Raw genomic sequence first — 19,086 nt, forward strand, 5'->3', positions numbered from 1 at the left:
AAATGAATGTAGAAGGAAGTAGAAGACGGGGAAGACCGAGAAAGACTTGGCTAAAGATGGTGGAAGAAGAAATGCGGGCAAGGGGGTTAACAAGGGGAGATGCAGAAAATAGGGCAAAATGGAGAACATTGTCATGCGGCCCGCAAGGCTAACCCCCACTCTTGCAGGGAAAATGGCCTTAAAATTCGTTGTTGTTGTTGTTGTTGTATCACAAGCAAGTGGCAAAACTTTTGCACCAAGATGTGGCCTTTTTTTTTTTTTTGTATACAAGATCGAGGCTCGTGAAAGAGCTCACATTAATCATACAAAGACAAACCGACAAACAAAACACAAAATAAGGGGAGCGGTAGACAAGATGGGGAGAGAGGGGGAAGGACACAAACACAACATTTGAGAGCAGGGACATCGAGAGAAATGTGGGAGGGAGAAGGCTTGAGGGGAGGTGGGAGAGGTATAAAACATATGGACACTGCAAGGACTTCCAGGAAAGAAGTTGGAATTTCAAAAAAAGTGTATCTGGGGTGAACTAGCGGGGGTAGAAAAGATCAAGGTTTTAGATGGGGAAAGATAAGAGATGGTGGTGAACAGCTGTTTTAAAGACCTGGAGGGAGGAGTGGGATTGAAGGGAGTGGGATTGAAGGGAGTGGGATTGAAGGGAGTGGGATTGAAGGGAGTGGGATTGAAGGGAGTGGGATTGAAGGGAGTGGGATTGAAGGGAGTGGGGGAGTGGGGGAGTTTGTTCCAGAGGCGGGAGAAAAGGGGAACGAAAGAGTGAAGGTGAGCAGAGAGCCTAGATTTTGGCAGTTTAACCATAAGAGGATTGCTGGCAGATCTTGTGCGACCTGTAGGAATATTAGGGGGACAGAGTACAGAGAGAGCTGGGGGAGCAAGGCCGGAGAGGAGTCAGTAGAAGACAGAAAGACCACCAACCTGCCTGCGGTGAGCAATTTTGACACACAAAGAGGTGGCAAACGAAAGTAAACAAGCGTTACGCCTAGGTCCCCCGTCGGTGAAGTGATGTGAGTTGACAAAGTAGAAGACGCAAGGCGGCCATCTTTGATTTTGACGTGGTGACCCAATTTTCAATTGCGTTCGTCCTTGTGCCTAGATACACCCACACACCAGATTAGAAGTTGGTACTTCGCTTATTTTTCAAGATATTCCACTCACAAGGTTCAGACATACATGGCGGTGGCCATCTTTGATTTTGACGTGGTGACCCAATTTTCAATTGCGTTCGTCCTTGTGCCTAGATACACCCACACACCAAATTAGAATTCGGTCCTTCGCTTACGCACGCACGCACGCACGTACGCACGCCCAGACAAACCATAGTCCCCCTTTCGCTCCGCGGTGCGACGGGGGACAATAATTGTGCGACCAAACTGCCCCCTCCCAATAGAATAGGAAATTCTGTGTAGACATTATCACTCAACACAAAATGAGTCGAAAACCCCCCCCCCCCCCCCCCCCTTTCTCCCTCCTCTCACCACACCACACCCACGTGTTTGCAAAAACAAACCAAACCAAAAGGATTTCCCAGAAATGACAAAGTGAAGGAAAAAACAGAAACTGCACGACGACTAAATCTCCACTACTCAAAGCAACATCAACAACACCACACCACAACACAACGTTTACACACAAACGTAGACTCGACTACACCACTGACGACACCTGCAACGACTGCCAGGCCGCGCTACGCACGATAAAATATAGCATGGAAGAATGCGCAGTCCTGGCTTCATTTGGCAAAAGCACAACATCTTGGATATGCGGGATCTCTTGGTCGCTCCTGTGAGATCGATCAGCTGTCTCAGTGCCACTGGTCTGCTCAATCAGAACTGACTGGGGCAACACTATGCTGCAAACGCGTCAACTGGCTGCAAAAACGTCAACTTGCTCCAAAAACGTCTACTTGCTCCAAAAACGTCTACTTGCTCCAAAAACGTCTACTTGCTCCAAAAACGTCAACTTACTCCAAAAACGTCAACTTGCTCCAAAAACGTCAACTTGCTCCAAAAACGTCAACTTGCTCCAAACACGTCAACTTGCTCCAAAAACGTCAATTTGCTGCAAGCGTCCTTTCCAAAACTGCAAAGGTAGTGCAACTCGAACGATTAGCCACGATAATGTCAATGATATGATGTACAGTACCGACAGGATCGGCTGGCAATGTTTTTAACCTGAATCGTTTGGTAATGCAAATCGATTGCAAGTTAACAGCACATTCACTAGTACAGTACGAGTATACTGTATAGGTCGTTCACTTAACTGCAGTGCGAGTTCAGTCCGTCCGTTCACCACAGTGAAGTCGTATCAAGGATAACAAGGAGCACGTTCGGTTTGCCCTTCGCACGACGGCATCCATTGACTGAACATCGCCGGGCAATACGAAATAAACGTTCTCACCTCACGGCAGCCCCACTCCGTCCGGCGCCAGGCCGAACGCCTCAGCACAAGCGAACGAGAGCAAAACCTCCGTGTTCGGGTTAGAGCTTGGGGAAGCGGGAACGCCAAGCGAGCTTCAGGCTCATCCGGATCAGGGCCCGGCAGCGAAACTTCTCGCAACAACGTTCGTCGGAAAAAACACCCTCACTGAATGGTATTTACAGCTTTCCATTCAAGCGACATGTTTATAATCGCATACCGATGAGATAGCAACTGATGTTGTCGACTTCGGAGGGCAAAACGCGAATGCACCATCACGTACAATTGCCGCGTCACCTAATTACGTCATGGCGTTGAAATACACCACAAACCAAAGGCTTTGTTTAAAAGTTCTTCTTCTTCTCTATTTTTGTAGTCATAAGAGGCTCTATATACGCCACGCGAGCAGACATATTTGCGATAAATGAAGGAGCCTTAAAGTATTCCAAAATACGAAATTGATTTCCTGCTCTCTTTCAAAAAATTCAGAACCACCTTGCAGATTGGGGGATGCCTCTGATTCAAGTTGCCTCCGATTCAAGAAAGAGAGAAAGAAAGAAAGAAAGAAAGAGAGAGATAGAGATAGAGAGAGAGAAAACAAGAAAAGAAAAAAGAGCCTCCTCTTCCCATTTGTGTCAGTATGAACATCCAGACAATTAGCCGGTCTGGGTGTGAGTGAAGAGCAGGGCCCTTGCTTGAGACGGACGAAGTGACGGGCAAGACACAAACTCGTCCGAGAAGATGTTTATTGTAAAAACCAACTCGGGAACCCTGAAAAGCCCGTTTATCGGGCTGCATCTATCTATAATTCCAGTAATCTCTGTTTGTACGTTTGTACGTTTGTTTGTCTGTGACCGCTGTTTCTCGACAACCACGGGTCCGATATACTTTTAACTTGCCAGGTATATTGCTGGGGACCCGAGGATGTGCCTTTTCAAGGTTTCATATTAATCGGACAATTACTTACCGAGCTATGTCCAAAAAACGATTCAACCAATCAGAGAGCAGCGAACTATCGCGTGTGCCGAACGTGGCGGACACACTCTGCCTCGGATGGCACATTTGAGAGCGTATTCATTTATTTCACGTTTGCAAACTATGTTGGCGTTAAACTATGTTTTAAAACTAATAAAAACGAATTTGCGATTCATTCGCTTTCCTGCGCGTTTGTGCACGCGATGGCGATTTCTTTACCAAACTCCGGAAGCCGTTCGCTTTGGACCAAACCATTTCATGTAAATAGAGGGGGGGGGGGGATATAATTTTAGATATAGATATAGTACGGGCAATGCCCTAGTATATATCAAAACCAGAAAGCACAACCGAAACCGAAAGCCACGCCTCTCAGGCGAGGCGCGCTTTGGTGGTCACGTGACCGACAGGTGCAAAGGATTATAACCGCACGCGCGGCACGCTTTGGTGGTCACGTGACCGGCCACCCCGGCCGTGGTTTGCCCGCCGGTTACGTCACCGGCTGGAGCAAGGAGATTCTGTTGCTGGTCTCGCTTGGGGGACCCATGGGTCGCTACACACGCCCCCCCAGAATGGACTTGATCCAGGAAGGTCAACCTGAGGGGGGGTCCGGATGACCCGACCGAAACGACCCCTGGCCAGTCGCGGGGGGGGGGGGGGGGGGGTGGGGGGGAGGGTCCGGTGTGGTGGCGGGTGGTCGGACGGGGGGTGCAGTGGACGGGGGGCGGCTGCGCCGCGGTGGGAGAGCCAGCCGTGGCGGCTGGCCGACGTCCATGTGGGCCGGCTTGAGGCGGTCCAGCGAAATCCGGTCCGCCCGGCCGCCGATGTTGACGATGAAGGACTTGTTGTCCCGTCGTAGGACCCGGAAGGGTCCGTCGTATGGTGGCCGGAGCGGCCCCCGGTGCGCGTCGTGGCGCACGAAGACGTACTCCGCCGTGCGGAGTGCTGGGGGGACGTAGGATTGGGGGTCGCCGTGGCAGGACGTGGGCACCGGGGCGAAACGTCGGACGGCCTCCTGGAAGTCCGTGCGCTGGCGCGCGGCGGACCAGGGGCTGGTGGCGTCGGGAATGAACTCGCCCGGTACGCGGAGGGCTTGGCCGTACACCAGCTCGGCGGTGGATGCCTGGAGGTCCTCTTTGGGAGCCGTGCGGAGGCCCAAAAGGACCCACGGGAGCCGGTCGGCCCAGCCGTCGTCCTGGAGGCCGGCCATGAGTGCGGCCTTCATGGAGCGGTGGAACCGCTCGCACAACCCGTTGGCCTGGGGATGGTAGGCCGTGGTGCGGTGCAGGGTAACACCCAACGTGCGGGCGACCGCGCCCCATAGTTCGGACGTGAACTGTGGGCTGCGGTCCGACGAGATGTCCGCTGGTGCGCCGAAACGCGCGACCCAGGCGGCGATGAACGCCTGGGCCACGTCGGCGGTGGTGGTGGAGGCGAGGGGCACGGCCTCCGGCCACCTGGTGGTCCTGTCCACCATGGTAAGCAGGTAAGCAGAACCATGGTAAGGTGAACCATGGTCCACCATGGTAAGCAGAACCCCTGCGATGGGGGAAGGGGACCCACCAGGTCCACGTGGACGTGGTCGAACCGTCGCTCGGGCACGGTGAAGGGAGCCAGCGGAGCCTGGGTATGACGGTGGACCTTGGCCCGCTGGCAGGGTGTGCAGGCGTTGGCCCAGTCGCGGACGTCCCGTCGCAGCCCATGCCAGACGAAACGTGCCGCCACCAGCCTCTGGGCCGCCTTCCGGCCCGGGTGAGAGAGGCCGTGGAGCGAAGCAAAAATGCGACGCCGCCAGGTGACCGGCACAATGGGGCGAGGTCGGCCTTGGGAGATGTCGCACAGCAGGACCGTGACCGCGAAGGGGACGTCAGCCAAGCGGAGGCCCGTGTCCGCCACCCGGAGCGCCTGCACCATGCCGCCGGTGGCCTGGTCCGTTGCCATTAGGGCGAAATCGACGCCGAGGTGAACGGCATTGGCGCCGGCTCGAGAAAGGCAGTCGGCCACGGCGTTGTCCTTCCCGGCGACGTGCCGGATGTCCGTGGTGTACTCCGACACGGCGGGGAGGTGGCGCTGCTGGCGGGCCGACCACGGCTCCGTGACCTTGGCCATGGCGAAAACCAACGGCTTGTGGTCGACAAAAGCCGTGAATGGGCGGCCCTCCAGGAGGTGGCGAAAATGGCGGACGGCCAGGTACAGCCCGAGGAGCTCGCGGTCGAAGGTGCTGTACTTCAACTCGTTGGGCAGGAGTTGCCGGCTGAAGAACGCGAGCGGCTGCCAGGCCCCGTTTACCCATTGTTCATGGACTGCGCCCACGGCGTAGTCGGAGGCATCCATGGTGAGGGCGATGGGAGCCTGGGGTACCGGGTCGGCCAGCAGCGTGGCGTTGGCGAGGGCCCGTTTTGCGCCGGTAAAAGCAACGTCCATGTCCGTGGACCAGACAACGTCGCATTTCGCCGGCTGGCCGCGGAGGGCGGCGTACAAGGGCCGCATGAGTTGCGCAGCTCGGGGCACGAAGCGGTGATAAAAGTTCACCATCCCGAGGAACTCCTGCAGCGCCTTGACGGAGCGGGGACGCGGGAAAGCGGCGATGGCCTCGACTTTGGCCGGTAGCGGCACGGCGCCTGTCCGGGTGATGCGGTGGCCCAGAAAGTCGATCGTCGCCGCACCAAAGTGACATTTGGCCGGGTCGACGATCAATCCGTGCTCGCTGAGGCGGCCGAACAGCGTCCGGAGGTGGAGGAGGTGCTCGGCTCTGGACGTGCTGGCGACGAGGATGTCGTCCAGGTAGGTGTAGAGGAACGGCAAGTCGCGCAGCACGCCGTCCATCAGGCGCTGGAACGCCTGTGCCACGTTTTTGAGGCTGAAGGGCATCTGGAGGAATTCAAAGAGGCCGTAAGGTGTAATAACGGCCGTCTTCGGGATGTCGGCCGGGCGGACGGGCACCTGGTGGTACCCCCGAATCAGGTCCACTTTTGAAAAAATGGTCCGCCCCGCCAACCGGGCGGAAAAATCCTGGATGTGCGGGACGGGGTACCTGTCGGGGGTAGTGGCGTCGTTAAGGCGGCGGTAGTCGCCGCATGGCCGCCATCCGCCCCCCGGCTTCGGGACGATGTGCAGCGGCGAGGCCCAGGCGCTGTCGGAGCGCCGCACGATGCTGAGGCGCTCCAGCGCGGCAAACTCGGCCTTGGCGACGGCGAGTTTGGCGGGATCGAGACAGCGAGCCCGGGCGTACACCGGCGGGCCCGTAGTGGGGATGTGATGCTCATTGCCGTGACGCACCGCGATGGCCGAAAACGTCGGTCGCGTGAGGGCCGGGAACTCCGTGAGGAGACGTGCGAAGTCGTCTGCCAATGGGAGGACGCAGGAAAACTCGGTGGGCGCGGAACGGCTCAAAGCGCATGCCAGAGAGCTGAAAGTTTCGGCGTTGACGAGACGGCGGCGTTTCACGCCGACCAGCAGCCCGTGGGCGCACAGAAAATCGGCCCCGAGCAAAGCCATGGGGACGTACGCCGTCACGAACTCCCAGTGAAAGAGCTGGCTGCCGAAGCGGAGGGCGACGGTGCGTGGGCCGAAGGTGCGGATGGCGGAGCCGTTGGCCACGATTAAGGAGGGGCCGCAAACGGCGGCCCGCCTGTCCTCCGCCAAAGCGGGAATGACGCTCAGCTGGGCGCCGGTGTCGCAGAGAAAGCGCCGCCCCGACGCTTGGTCCGCGATGAATAGCAGGTTTCCGGAACGGCCGGCGTTCATTGCTGGTAGGGAACGCCGGCCCGCCCGTTTCCCGACTTGCCGAACGTGCACGGGGGTCGACATGATCGGGCCTGCCGCCCGAACCTGGCGTGGAAATAACACGGGTGGCCGGTCGGGGTGGCCTCCGGGAAGGAAACTGCGTCGCGGGCGCCGGGCGGGAGGGCGGGAGGGCTCCCGGCCGCCACCCCGACGACCTGGCTTGCCGCTCCGGTGAGCTGGCTTGCCGAATTGATCTTGTCGGCCTCCTTGGCGAGGTCGCGGGGGTTCACGATGGTCGTGCCTGCCAGGGCGACCCGTACCTGGGCCGGGAGCTGGCGAAGAAAAAGCTCCCGAAACAGGAAATCCGAGGGGTGCTCGCCGAGCAACGCGAGCATGTAGTCCAAGCGTTCGGACGGGCGCGTATCGCCGAGCTCAGGAAGGTCGAGCAGGCGTCGTGCGCGATCAGCCGGGGAGAGGGCAAAAGCGCCCAGAAGAAGTGCCTTGATGGCGTCGTACTTGCCGTCAGCGGGCGGGTTCTGGAGGAAGCTCAGGCAGCGGGCGGCAGTCGCAGAGCCAAGCGCGGCGACCACGTAATGGTATCGCGTGGCGTCCTCCGTTATGCTACGCAGGGCGAACTGGCAGTCCGCCTGCGCGAACCAGACGGCGGCATGTGCTTCCCAGAAGGTGGGCAATTTGAGGGACACTGCGGTGTCCATCGCGTGTCGTAAATTCGGGGTCACCAGTGAAGAGCATGGCCCTTGCTTGAGACGGACGAAGTGACGGGCAAGACACAAACTCGTCCGAGAAGATGTTTATTGTAAAAACCAACTCAGGAACCCTGAAAAGCCCGTTTATCGGGCTGCATATTGTTGCGGATATGAGGACTGTATATTTTTTTGATTGTGTGCTTTATTATTATTATTATTGTTTATTCTGCGCCCCCTGCCTCCGGAGCTGTGTAAAGGTGAAAGGGCATCCCATAATTAGTCCACAAGCATACACGTCAGCCAATAATAGAATACCCCTGTTCGATAGTTATATCTTATTCTGTGTTTTAGGGTAAGGCTGTGTCTCCCATTAATTGAAGTACTCCATTGCACCAGTGAAAGAGAATAGATCCACTTTCATTCCCATCCCCAAAATCTCCATTTCCTTTCACATCCCCTTTCGTCATTGCCAAGCCTCGATTGCCAATTACATCCCCTCCAAAACCACCATTGAACATGTGCTCGGGTCGGGGAAGAGGGGCGTGCCCGCCCGTCGTCATCAAGGGCGGAGCCAGAGGGTCACGTGACCAACCAGGGCCGAGGTGAGCACACCGATGGGCGTGTCCTGAAGGCCGGCGGCTTGATCGCCGGAGGCGCTATAAAGGCGCGCGCGCAAGAAGCGTGGGGTGGTCAGTGGTTGCGTTGGTTGCGTTGAGGAGTCGGTGGTGAGGAGTCGGTGGTGAGGAGTCGGTGGTGAAGAGTCGGTGGTGAGGAGTGAGTGGACCAAGAAAGAGAAAGAGTGGTTGGACCAAGAAAGAGAAAGAGTGGTTGGACCAAGAAAGAGAAAGAGTGGTTGGACCAAGAGAGAAAGAGTGGTTGGACAGGGAGACGTGCAAGAGTGTTGTTGAGTTGAGGGTTTGGACCAGACGAGTCAGACGAGTCCTGGCAAAGCAAGCGGCGGCCACAGCAGCAACAACACCCAACAGCCGCTTGGGGCCTGGACGGCGGTTTTGAGCAGGGCCGCGAAGGAACGGCGGCTGCTAAACGCGCCGATCGTGCTGCAGGACCCCCTTGGACCTTCCTCTCCCTCCAGCCATCCACCTCCTGCCTTTCCACCCTTCTTGTGTACATGAGTTTGTTTGGTTTGTTCTGTCCCTGGGTTAATTAAGTCTGTATAAGCTAGTATTTGCACTGTGTCACCTGCGTCTTATGTGTTGTAAATAAACGTGACTGCTTTTCTTTTGCTTGTGTGTATAATAAATCCAATTACTCTTCTGTCCGTCTTCTCGTCTTATTCCTTTTCCTCTTTGCATTTCGTCGTTTTAGTCTTTTCCCAGATTGGGCAGCTGCGGTGCGATACGGCCAAAGTTCTGGGTGAATCGGGTGAGTCGGGGAACAACTGTTCGGTCGCGGAGCCTTCGCTCGGCAAACAACATCCTAAACCGCGATCAGTAACAATTGGTTGTCAGGAGTTGGGATTCGGACCTGGGACTAAATTTGTTAGGCCCAAATTTTGGAACACCAATTGTGTTATATCAGTAACAATTGGTGTCGGGAAGTGGGATTGGACCCGAAGCGCGCTTAACGCGCTCAAAATTATAAAGTACCGAAATTTGATTTTGTTTTAAAGCAAAACCCGAATTTTGAAATCGCGCCATGGCTGGTCAAGGCGATTGGATGCCGGTGGGTGAGCTAGAGAAGGGGTTAGGAGTAACCCAGGACCCCAGGGAATAAGTGGGGAAAATGGTGGAGGAGAGTAAAGAAGGTGTGGTTGAGGAGGTATCAGGTGCACAAAATGGCGCTCTCGCGCACGTGGTTACAGCGGCACCAAATTTTGCCGCGCCCGTGACCGTAGCAGCGGGCTTTGATGTGGGGGACTTCATGGCGCAATTCGCCGAGATGCTGAGAATAAACGGGGAGAAATTGAGTAATAAAATGGAAGCAATAACCAACGAAATGGAGGCCCTTATGGAGAAGAATAGCGAGCAATTGGGAGTAATGAGGGACGAAAGGAGGGCTAACAGTGAGCGATTGGGAAACCAAATTGAAGCAATAACCAACAGAATGGGTGACCGCATGCAAAAATGTGGGGAGACCATGGATCGCATGGTGGGCGAAAGGGTCCCAGGGGTGCACGAGGAAGTAACGCGGGTCGAGAAGCGCCGGTTGAACGAAGTTGAGAAAAGCACGGGTACAATGACAGGGGTAGAAATCGCGACCCGGGGTTTGGAAAAGCCGGCGACCGCTGAGGTAGAGGAGGGTGTTTTATTAAACCCAGCGGTCGTCGAGGAGAATAAAGAAAAAGCAGTGCTGGGAATTAAAATTGAAGAGATGACGGAGGTAGCCCGGGAATTGCAGGGAGAAATGGAATATGTACAAAGTCCCTGCTCAAATCATGATGATGTACTCGCTAATCCAAATGGAAGTTTACAGGTTCGCGTGGAGAAAAGGATCCCCCAGGTGAGTCGTGCTGTTGTGTATTGTGCTGGGAGATTTTGTAAGAGGATGTTTAGCGACAAAAGAATTGTCGCGCGCTTGGGATCGAGGAAGCATCCGGGCGTTGGTGAAGGGTCCCGTGTGAGTGGAAATGGCACGCGTGTGGAAAAAAAGTGTGCGTCAAGGGGTGAGCGTGTTACGAAGCGCGAGTGTGATACCGAGTGCGAGCGAGAATGCACGTCGGGGTGTACGAAGTGTGACACGGAGAGTAAGGTGGTGGTGGAACGTGTGCGAGGAAGCACACCTGAGTTGGTGGTAGCGCGGGTGTGGGAGAGCCCATGTGAGCGCGTTAGTGGGTGGATGCAAGAGTGCACGCCCATGGTGAGTGTTACGGAGGATGTAACGGAGGAGAGGTGTGGACCAAAGTGTGCGCAAGAGTGTGCGTGAGAGGTGTGGTGTGTAACAGGGAGAGCGTTGGTGGAATGTACGGACGGCGTTGGAACGCCGGGTTTGGTGAGGGTGAAAGGGGTAGCGTATGCGTGTGAGCATGCAGGTGAAGCATCGACGGTAACCGGGTTAGCGGTTAGGGCGACGGATAGCCGATGCGAGCACTCGGGGCGAGGGGTGATTTGTTGGGTGCGAGGCCCGGCGCGGGTCGATGCTGCGTCGCTTCTCTTCGAAGCGTCGTTGCCGATTCGGGCTTGGCCCCGCCCCGCACGGTCGAGTCCGGGCCTTGGCGGGCGAGGCGACCGGTCCGGTTCAAGGGCGAGTGGGAGGAAGCGGAACGGTGCCCCCTCGTGGGGACGGGGTTCTGACCGGGGGAGATTGAGCCATCGGGCCCGGGACCGCAAGGTGCCGCGCCGAGATGGTGCGTGGAACCTCGGTCCAACCAAACCACCTCCCTTGAACCGAAAGCCGGACGGATTCAACCTGCAGGCGACCAAACCACCCGAATTCATTGCTCGGCTTTACGAACCGAGTTTAATGATGTCACGACGCACCGAGGCTAGGATATAGTGGACTGTGATGATGGTGATAGTGATAGTGATAGTGATTTGATACGAAATTTATAATAGTGGGTAGAATTGGCAGTAAATGGAAAATTTTTGAATTGGTTGGAATTTGGACGAGCAAAATTGATAGTGGGACCTCCCCGATGTGGTGGGATGGCAACTCTGTCATCCCTCACAACGGGGGGGGGGGGGGGGGGGGCAAATGCGCACTAGTTTATGGGGTGTATGGCAGTGAAAACGAGCCGGGGTGGGTTAGGATATTGTGTGTAGGGATCTAGCGAAGATGACATTAGGTAACGTTAAGATTAGTTAGTGACAAGGATACCTGTAGTGGGGACGCAGGTAGATTAGCGTGGATGATAATGACGTGGGAGCGCAATAGTTTAAAGGGGCGACTGGGAAGCGCAGGTTTCAGAGGGGAGTAGTTAGATGAGATGATGCCGTGTGTTTGAGGATTGAACAGGTGTGATTGAACAGGTGTGATTGCACAGGTGTGCAACTGAATAGGTGTATGGAGCAGTGTATGAGGGAGTAGTGGTGATTGCGTGTTGTGTTGACCAAATGGTCCAGGAAGAAAGGAGGGTGCAGGTGGCACCAGGTGTGAGGGCACAGGTGTGCAACAACAGGTATGGAGAATGGTAGTGTGGAATAAATGGAGTATTGGAATGGATGGTCGTGGAGTGAGTATGGTGGAAATTGTGGAGTGGAGTGGATGGTGCGAAGGTGTGAATGGGGGAAGGATGGACCCCCATCACGAATACCCAGGGCGGGTAGTGTAAGCGTTAGGTAGAGGGTATAGGTAAATTGTGGTTGGATATTGGCATCTGTGGTGCGAGTGGAAGAATGATGTTTGGATGGGTGCATTAGTGTTGTGGAAATGGCTGGGCGTGTAGCCTGTTAGTGTGTGTAGTTGGTTTGGGCACTCCACCACTGTGAGGATGTCGGCCAGGTGAGGCCGCAGGTGGGCTCTGGGAGCCGGTAGTAGTTGTTGTGGATGGGGCCCGAGGATCCGGAGGACGGACCCGGGTAGCCCAGTGCCAGAGGGCACCGAGTGGGGTGACAGAGCCAGGGGGGGTCTTCCCCAGTTAGTTAGGTTAGGGTGAGGAGCTAGGTAAGCTCGGGTGGCAACTGCAGTGGTGGAGGTGTGCAGGTGGGTAGACCTGCTGGGAGAGCTACACGTCGCAGCCCAGAAATTGTGCGAGGGCACCGGGAGATGAATCGGGGGAGTGAGACCCCAAATTGAGAAGCACCACAGTTTGGTCAATGGGAATTGGTTTTTAGAACCCATAGTGTAAGATGGCCAATGGATTGGCAGGGAAAGACCCCGGGTAGTGTAAAGTGTGTTAAAATCATTTAGAGGATAGTTAGGATGAAGGATCTCCTCGCACCATCTGCATCCACTCACCTGAGGTGACAGGAACTCCACACCATGCCATGTTTTGATTATTTTTACTGTGCAAATGTTTGGATTGTGAGACGCATCATGACGTGGGTGTGACATTGTGCTTGATGTTCCATCTCTTCCTCCTTATGAGGATTGATGACGAATTGAGTGATGGCAAATTTTGGATAGAGGGATTGTGGTGACGAATTTGGTATAGGAGAAATATGGGGAAGACGTGACAGTAGTGACGAATTTGTAAATGGGTAGATTTTGTAAATATGGGGTAAGGGCAAGGGTAGTGTAGGTGACAGGGGGGTGACGTACGGTAGGGACGAGCTTTCTCACTTCGCCCTCCGTACGCATTTCGCCTTGCATTGCCTTATTGATGTGTACCCTTGTGACCTTACCCCTCACTCAATTGTCTCTTTTGTCTCCCACATGACCTGTGCGCCATTGGGCGCCGAGGGGAGCATGCGTGGGTCGGCCATTGTGCGCCCGAAATTCCCAGAACCAGCTCTCTGCATCGATGCACCACATTATGGACCACATGCCTGTGGCCGAGCACCACTGATGGACCCCATGGGTTGGGGCATGGCCCCTCTGCTGGAACCGGCCATGAGGGCTCGAAATCTTGCTGGCGGACCTTGGCCACAGGGCACCGATGCCACACAGGTGAAGCACACATAGTCGGCCCTGTGGGCAATAAATAAAAGAAAATAAAAATGACACATTGGGCACACTTTATTGCAAATAGGCCACCAGTAAGAAAATGAAAGAATGACAACATCTGGAAAAACAAATAATAATAACCAGCAGAGGGAGCCGAAGAGCAAGAGATCACCTGCAGGGTTAGGGGTTGTTGGTTTTATTTTCTTGAACAATGGCGACTGCACCGATTGGTGCTTGGGGGTGTATTGGTGCATTTTTGGGTGCTTTCATGGTGCATTGATGCAGAGCAGACTGTCTCCCCCCCCCAGAAAGAACAATCACAGGTCCTGGGTTAGTTTTGTAAATAAAAATAGCGTCATTGTAAATAATGCTCCCCACCGTCAGTGTACAGTTTGAAGACCATTCCGCAATTCGGTTAACTGTGGGCGTAAGTCTGTTAGGCAGGGTGCAATGGAGCAGCGGGACACATTTATTTATGTTTTAAAACTGTCGCACTCAGGGTCAGGTTAAAAGTAGAGGGAACTACACCTACGTGTCACACTAAATAAAAGTTGTAGGCCCGGGTCGTGCCTAAGAGGAGGAGGGTGCAGTGTTGCGGATATGAGGGCTGTATATTTTTTTGATTGTGTGCTTTATTATTATTATTATTGTTTATTCTGCGCCCCCTGCCTCCGGAGCTGTGTAAAGGTGAAAGGGCATCCCATAATTAGTCCACAAGCATACACGTCAGCCAATAATAGAATACCCCTGTTCGATAGTTATATCTTATTCTGTGTTTTAGGGTAAGGCTGTGTCTCCCATTAATTGAAGTACTCCATTGCACCAGTGAAAGAGAATAGATCCCCTTTCATTCCCATCCCCAAAATCTCCATTTCCTTTCACATCCCCTTTCGTCATTGCCAAGCCTCGATTGCTAATTACATCCCCTCCAAAACCACCATTGAACATGTGCTCGGGTCGGGGAAGAGGGGCGTGCCCGCCCGTCGTCATCAAGGGCGGAGCCAGAGGGTCGCGTGACCAACCAGGGCCGAGGTGAGCACACCGATGGGCGTGTCCTGAAGGCCGGCGGCTTGATCGCCGGAGGCGCTATAAAGGCGCGCGCGCAAGAAGCGTGGGGTGGTCAGTGGTTGCGTTGGTTGCGTTGAGGAGTCGGTGGTGAGGAGTCGGTGGTGAGGAGTCGGTGGTGAAGAGTCGGTGGTGAGGAGTGAGTGGACCAAGAAAGAGAAAGAGTGGTTGGACCAAGAAAGAGAAAGAGTGGTTGGACCAAGAAAGAGAAAGAGTGGTTGGACCAAGAGAGAAAGAGTGGTTGGACAGGGAGACGTGCAAGAGTGTTGTTGAGTTGAGGGTTTGGACCAGACGAGTCAGACGAGTCCTGGCAAAGCAAGCGGCGGCCACAGCAGCAACAACACCCAACAGCCGCTTGGGGCCTGGACGGCGGTTTTGAGCAGGGCCGCGAAGGAACGGCGGCTGCTAAACGCGCCGATCGTGCTGCAGGACCCCCTTGGACCTTCCTCTCCCTCCAGCCATCCACCTCCTGCCTTTCCACCCTTCTTGTGTACGTGAGTTTGTTTGGTTTGTTCTGTCCCTGGGTTAATTAAGTCTGTATAAGCTAGTATTTGCACTGTGTCACCTGCGTCTTATGTGTTGTAAATAAACGTGACTGCTTTTCTTTTGCTTGTGTGTATAATAAATCCAATTACTCTTCTGTCCGTCTTCTCGTCTTATTCCTTTTCCTCTTTGCATTTCGTCGTTTTAGTCTTTTCCCAGATTGGGCAGCTGCGGTGCGATACGGCCAAAGTTCTGGGTGAATCGGGTGAGTCGGGGAACAACTGTTCGGTCGCGGAGCCTTCGCTCGGCAAACAACATCCTAAACCGCGATCAGTAACAATATATATCAAAACCAGAAAGCACAACCGGAACCGAAAGCCACGCCTCTCAGGTGAGGCGCGCTTTGGTGGTCACGTGACCGACAGGTGCAAAGGATTATAACCGCACGCGCGGAACGCTTTGGTGGTCACGTGACCGGCCACCCCGGCGCCGTGGTTTGTCCGCCGGTTACGTCACCAGCTGGAGCAAGGAGATTCTGTTGCTGGTCTTGCTTGGGGGACGCATGGGTCGCTACATGAGCATCATAAATAGCCGTGCTCTCCAACTTGAAAAATCGGCTGGCCCTCTCCACGTGTGAGCAATTAAAGGCTCATGGTGTGTTATGCCCATCAACCCTGAGAAAGGGACTCTTCACTGTTGGAGCCCGAGATAACATTGACCATGACCCCTCATCCACCACAGCTAAGGGTTCATTTCATGGAAGTGGTATTGTGGCGGGCACAAAGGGCAATAATTCCGCGCACCAGTGGGTGGCGCGAGCGTCCAGGCGGGGAACGAAAGCGCATGCCCCACCTTTCGACCGATCGGCCACGCACGGGAACAAGGCGTGGCCTCGGGACATATATGCGGGCTCTAAGCTCGACCCCGCCCAGTGCTGAAGTGCGAGCTCTTAATAAAGACCCTGTTTGTACCAACGCGTTGTGGCCTACCTCTCTGGCAATCAAGTCGGGTGTGCACAGCACCACACTGGTGACCCCGATTGGTTCAGCCGCTGCTGACCCCCGAACGCGCCATGGCTACCAACGCCGTCAAACTCCCCGAGTTTTGCGAAGCGCAAGCCGACGTCTGGTTTGTGCAGGCCGAAGCTCAATTTCAGCTCCGAGGCATCACGGCGGACGAGACCCGGTACTACCACGTGGTAGCTGCCCTCGGGCCCGGCACTGCCGCCTGAGTCGTGTCCATCCTTCGGCGCCCGCCAGGCGACAACAAGTACGAGGCGCTCAAATGTCTCCTCCTCGCCACGTTCGGGCTCACGGAGATCGAATGGGCCGACCGCCTCCTGGACCTTCCCGCCCTCGGCGACACACGATCATCCATCCGGATGGATTTCATGCTGTCGCTGCTCGGAGACCAGCGCCCGGATTTCTTGTTCCGCGCACTTTTCCTCCACCAGCTACCTGCACAGGTGCGCCTGGCGCTGGCCGGTTCCAAACTAACGGAACCCCGCGCCCTGGCTGGAGAGGCCGACAAGTATTTCGCGGCCTGCGACACGCGGTCGGTGTACGGTGCTGCGGTAGTGGCTCCCGGTGCGGAGGCTCCAGCGCCCCCTGCTTCCTTCGTGGCCGCTGCTACGCCCCGCCCACTACCGCCGCAGCCACCACCACCGCCGCCGACACGGTCGCCGCGGGGGCCACCGCAGCAAACCTGGTGCTACTACCATGCCAGGTTCGGCCGCAAGGCTAAAACGTGCCGCCCGCCGTGTTCTTTTGACAGGTCGGGAAACGACCGGCACTCACTTGCGGCCATGAGCGTCGGCCATTCCGGCAGCCTCATGTTCATCACGGACACCTTGTCCGGGCGCCGTTTTCTTTGTGACACAGGAGCGCAGGTAAGCGTCCTCCCTGCCTGCACGTCCGCGGGCCGGGGACGTGCAGGCAGGGACGTTGGAGCGCCGGGGCCCCGCTTTGCTTGCCGCCAATGGTACACCCATCCGCACATTCGGGAAGCGTTGCCTCTCACTGCGGTTCGGAGGGCAGCGCTTTCAATGGTCGTTCGTGACCGCCAGCGTGCCCATGGCACTGCTGGGCGCGGACTTCCTATGTGCACATGGGGCTGTTGGTCGACGTAAAGCGCAGATGTCTCATCCAGGCCGAAACCTTCAGCTCGCTCGCTTGTTCGCTGAGCGGCTCGTTGAGCGGCTCATTGAGCGGCTCACCGAGCGGCTTGCCAAGCGGCTTGCTGGAAGGTTCCGTCCGGGCGAGTTTAGTTTGCACGCTTCCGGCAGCGGACGTCTTTACCCGCCTCCTAGCCAGTTTCCTGGCCCTCACGCGGCCCACCCTCTCAGCGGTGGCCGTTAAACATGGGGTGGAGCACCATATACCCACAGTCGGGCCGCCAGTCTACGCCCGGGCACGCCGACTCGAACCCACGAAGCTCGCCTTGGTGAAAGCAGAGTTCGCCACGCTGGAGGGGCTGGGGATCGTACGGCGCTCCAACAGCGCTTGGGCTTCTCCTCTGCACATTGTGCCGAAGCCCGGCGGGGGATGGCGGGCGTGCGGTGACTACCGCCGGCTCAATGATGCCACCACCCCCGACCGCTACACGGTCCTGCATATCCAGGACTTTTCTGCCCGGTTGGCAAACACGTCCGTGTTTTCCAAGGTGGACCTCATCCGGGGCTACCACCCGGTCCCCGTACAACCGGGCGATGTCCCGAAGACGGCCGTCATCACCCCTTTTGGCCTCTTCGAGTTCCTGAGAATGCCTTTCGGGTTGAAGAATGCGGCCCAGGCGTTCCAACGGCTTATGGACAGCGTCTTGCGTGACTTACCTTTCCTCTTTGTCTACCTGGACGACATCCTAGTCGCGAGCGCGTCCCGGGAGGAGCACCTGCTCCACCTCCGCACGCTTTTCGAATGCCTGGGCCAGCATGGCCTAATCATCAACCCCGCAAAGTGCCGTTTCGGCGTTGCCACCATCGACTTCTTGGGGCACCGCATCACCAGGCACGGGGCCGTCCCTTTACCGGCGAAGGTGGAGACGGTCAGGGATTTCCTGCGACCCCGCACGATCAAGGGGCTCCAGGAGTTCCCGGGCATGGTAAATTTTTACCACCGCTTCGTGCCCCACGTCGCTCAGCTCCTCCGCCCCCTGCACGAGGCCCTCCGGGGAAAGCCGGGCAAAGGTGACATCGCCTGGTCGGAGCCGATGGCCGCGGCGTTTGCGGGCGCAAAGCTGGCCCTGGCCAACGCCACCATGCTGGCGCACCCGGCGCCCGATGCGCCGATCGCCCTCACCACCGACGCGTCGGATTACGCGGTGGGCGCGGTGCACGTGCAGTGGGTGCATGGTGCTTGGCAACCCCTGGCGTTTTTTAGCCGGCAGCTTCGCCCGCACGAACGCCGCTACAGCACCTTCGACCGCGAGCTGCTCGGGCTCCGCCTGGCGGTCCGACACTTCCGCCATCTGCTGGAGGGCCGCCCGTTCACGGCTTTCGTCGACCACAAGCCCCTTGTGTTTGCGATGGCCAAGGTCGCCGAGCCATGGTCGGCATGGCAGCAGCGTCGCCTCTCTGCCGTGTCCGAGTATACGACGGACATCTGTCACTTGGCGGGTAAAGACAACCCGGTGGCGGATTGCCTTTCCCGGTCCGTCGCGCATGCGGTCCACCTCGGGATCGACTATGCCCGGATGGCGGAGGACCAGACCGCCGACCCCGGTGCCCAGGCCTTGCGGACCGCCGTCACGGGCCTCCACGTCACCGAGGTGCCGTTCGATGCCGCGGGCGCGGCCCTCCTGTGCGTCGTCTCCCTCGGCCGGCCTCGCCCCATCGTGCCCGCTGGCTGGCAGCGCCCAGTGTTCGATGCCATCCACGGCCTGTCCCACCTGTGCACGAAGGCCTCCCAGAAGCTCATTGCGGCGAAGTTCGTCTGGCATGGCCTCAGGAAGGACGTCCACGACTGGGCCAGGACGTGCCTCGCGTGCCAGCGCGCCAAGGTCCACCGCCACACCCAGGCCCCGTTGGCCCCGTTTGTGGTGCCCGAGCGTCAGTTCGACCACGTGCACGTCGACCTGGTGGGACCTCTGCCCCCCTCGCGGGGGTTCACCCACCTCCTCACCATGGTGGACCGCACCACACGGTGGCCGGAGGCCATCCCATTGGCGGCGACGTCTGCGGCTGATGTGGCGCAAGCCTTCATCG

The 19,086-nt window shown here is 56.7% G+C and overlaps 1 protein-coding gene across 3 annotated transcripts in view; it reads right to left on the reverse strand.

The window, feature by feature from the left end:
- Positions 1-2,763, reverse strand: part of DNAJC14 (DnaJ heat shock protein family (Hsp40) member C14) — an 87,532-nt gene extending 84,769 nt beyond the window's left edge. Inside the window, exon 1 of one of the 3 annotated variants that reach the window (XM_068128590.2) lies at positions 2,651-2,763. The gene's annotated coding sequence lies outside the window, so the exon portion shown is untranslated. Of the gene's footprint in view, positions 1-2,275 lie in introns of all 3 variants that reach the window. The other 2 variants (XM_068128581.2, XM_068128598.2) reach the window with 2 other exon arrangements.
- Positions 2,764-19,086: the final 16,323 nt, after the last annotated feature.

This window comes from Myxine glutinosa, chromosome 1, assembly GCF_964187855.1.
Source record: "Myxine glutinosa chromosome 1, kmMyxGlut1.1, whole genome shotgun sequence".
NCBI lineage: Eukaryota > Metazoa > Chordata > Myxini > Myxiniformes > Myxinidae > Myxine > Myxine glutinosa.